Source organism: Anabrus simplex, chromosome 1, assembly GCF_040414725.1.
Source record: "Anabrus simplex isolate iqAnaSimp1 chromosome 1, ASM4041472v1, whole genome shotgun sequence".
NCBI classification, from domain to species: domain Eukaryota; kingdom Metazoa; phylum Arthropoda; class Insecta; order Orthoptera; family Tettigoniidae; genus Anabrus; species Anabrus simplex.
Window position 1 is genome coordinate 1,093,859,098 of NC_090265.1, and position 3,347 is coordinate 1,093,862,444.

General features: G+C 41.6%; 1 non-coding gene across 1 annotated transcript; it reads right to left on the reverse strand.

Moving 5' to 3' along the window:
- Nucleotides 1-722: 722 nt before the first annotated feature.
- Nucleotides 723-877, reverse strand: LOC137497101 (5.8S ribosomal RNA). The gene has a single exon (XR_011017637.1). It is a non-coding gene; the product is annotated as a 5.8S ribosomal RNA (ribosomal RNA).
- Nucleotides 878-3,347: the final 2,470 nt, after the last annotated feature.

Sequence of the window (3,347 nt, forward strand, 5' to 3'; positions counted from 1 at the left end):
TACATTCGGCCATAAACAGAAAATTAATGACTGTGTTGGAAAGTTTAGAAACCTATCTTACACATACAAAAAAAAAAAAAAAAAAAAACTTGAATGAAGTTTAAATGAGAGAAGTGCAGAAGATTATTAGACTCCAAAGATACTAACTGTCTAGTTAACATATGAAAATCAGTTAGCATATAGACCTGGCAGATCCACTGAAGTAGCACCCCACCAGCTGGTTTGTAAATTAGAGGAAAGCCTAGAATATAAAGAAATTGCACTGGCGGCATTTCTAGACATACAAGGAGCCTTCAGCAATACAACCCATGACTCTATGATCAAAGTATCGGAAAAAAGCACAATGAGTAAATCCGTCATCAAATGGATTAAATCCATGTTAGATGGAAGGAAGATAAAAGCAACCCTGTTTGAAGAAACGCTATTGGTTATGGCCACCCGAGGCTGTACTCAGGGAGGAGTTCTTTTGCCTCTGCTGTGGAACCTCATAGTGAACAAAATCATAGCTATGCTCAACGAACAGAGTTCGGCGAACCGGCGCCAGCAGACACAAAGACGCTGCGCGGACCAACCCTCCCGTCTCACACACTCTCAGTGGTGGTGTCGACCGGTCCAGCTCCACCGGGGTGAAGCTCTTTTCAGGAGACGCGGCGGCGGCCGTGGCCGCACGAACCGCGACGCTCCCACCCTCCGAACGCAATGTCGCGTTCAGTTTTAGCAACCGACCCTCAGCCAGGCGTGGTCCGGGAACGGAATCCATGGACCGCAATGTGCGTTCGAAATGTCGATGTTCATGTATCCTGCAGTTCACATGTCGACGCGCAATTTGCTGCGTTCTTCATCGACCTACGAGCCGAGTGATCCACCGTTCAGGGTTGTTTTTTTTTCATTTTTCGATCAGATGACCTAGTGATTGTGGTATGAGGTAAGGTGATGAGTGTTATCCAGGACCTCATGCAAAGATCAATTAACCTTCTGGAGAAATGGTGTCGGGAAGAACAACTATCAGTCAACCCGAATAAGATAACTCTGGTCCCTTTTACAAAAAGGAGAAAATTAGAGGGAAAGAGACTACTGAAGCTATTTGGACAAGATATATATATGGAAGAACAGGCATTGCACCTAGGTGTAGTGTTAGATAAAAATCTAACCTGGAATCCCATATAGAAAGGAACATAACCCGGGCCAAGAACTTGCTGTATGCATGTAAAAGAGTCGTCAGGAAGACATGGGGCCTAAGACCATCAATGGTAATGTGGATATACACAACTGTTGATGGCCTGTGCTGCAATCATCTGGTGGCAGAAAGTAAGTCAAGGAAAAGTCAGAAGTAGATTGGATAGCCTACAGAGCATGGCTAGCATAGTCATAACTGGGGCTATGAGAACTATGCCAACAGAAGCCTTGAATACTTTACTAGACCTCCCATCACTACGTAATTTCATAAAAGTACAGGCTAGAATGAGTTCATATAGATTGGCACAATTAGAGTGCTGAAATGCACAAAGACCCAATCTAGAACACTGTAAAATTAACAGAGTAATAACAGAGGAAGTTCTAAACATGCCTTCTGATCATATGATACCAAAGTACAACTTTAAAAAACTGTTTGAGACCCAGATAATAGAAAAAGAAGACTGGGATATCAACAAATGGAATACTGAAAAAGACGATATAGTGTGGTGGACTGATGGCTCAAAGACTGGGGATGGCACAGGAGGAGGGATCAACGGGGGAAGACCTGAGAGATCAATCCAGATGAGCCTGGGCAAATACACTACAATCCTTCAAGCTGAAGTGATAGCTATCACAACATGTCTTGTAGAAAATCTGAAAATGAACTATAGGAATAAGAACATTTTCATTTTTACGGACAGCCAAGCGGCCATTAAGGCACTAGAAGCAGTCCGGATAATATCCAGAATTGTCTGGTATTGCCATTCACTTCTCCTGAAGCTCTCAAAGTACAACACTGTCAAAATAATATGGGTACCAGGGCATGCAGGTACAGAAGGAAATGAAAAGGCAGATAAACTGGCCAGGAAAGGGGCAGAAACACATTTTGTAGGCCCAGAACCTGTATGCGGGATTTCCTATGGACAAGCCCGACACTACATAGGAAAATGGGTACAAAAGAAACAAATGGAGAACTGGAAAAATACTTCAAAGGAACTGATAAAAGGACCAAACAAGAATTATACTAAAGAACTGTTGAAACTAAGCAGAAAAAATATAAGATGGGTTGTAAGACTGTTGACAGGACACTGCCATCTGTAAAAACACCTACACAGAACTGGAGTAATAAGAGACAATATATGTAAAAAATGCAATGAAGTAGAGGAATCAGTTGAACACATACTTTTCGAATGTGAGGTGCTGGGTAGAATCAGACTCTCCACTCTAAGACTACGAGGTGGAGAGAGAAAAAATCCAAGAATACCCAATAAGAACAACCTGCAGCTTTGTGAAGGGAGCAGGTATATCTAGGTGGGAATGAAGGAAAAACATGGTAGCAAAACATCTTAGAGGTCGACAGTAAATAGGAACTAATATTTAGAGGCCCCATAAAGAAAAAAAGAAGAAGAAGAAACCTACTGCCAGGTTCAAAATTAGGCCGCCCCTAATATGGAAACAGGCGCCTTTCGTAGCCGCTCCTCTGGAGTACAGACGCTATGGGTTTGCCCCTTCTGCCATCTCCACTGTACCGAAGTTCATCTCCTCCACCGTAGATACCGTTGAGGACTTCACCCATAACCCAGGGCAAGGGCCCTCCATATTCATGACCCCTGGAGAGAGGGTGTCCCAGTATTTTAAAGCCCCCAGGAATTGGGGGAATTTTTATTTCAGTTCCATCTGCCTCTGCAGTGTAATATTTAGTGTTATTAACTGTCATTCTCAGGGCTCAAATTCGATTCGCAGTACTGCCAGAAATTTAAGTATGTGGTTGAAATGGTACATGCAGCTCACCTCCATTGGGGGTGTGATTGAAAACAGCTGCACCACTTCAGGATGAGGACACAAGTTTACTTTACTTTCAGTTCCAACAGTAGACCCAAACAAAAACACAACTACAAGTGAGTGTATACTCAAATCAAATCAAATCAAAATCTCTTTATTTGCAAATGAGGTGTCTACCTCGGTGGCAAATGGTACACTAAAATACATTATTGTCAAGCACTAAATTTTAAATTAACAGGAGAGGAAGAAAATTTTCCTAGAATACAATATTATACAATTTACGCTAATAATTTTTTCTTTTAAACACACACATCATCCTTAATAAATTTATATTGTTTACAAAATTCTACTTATAATATCTTACAAACATAGTCAACTCATATACAGTA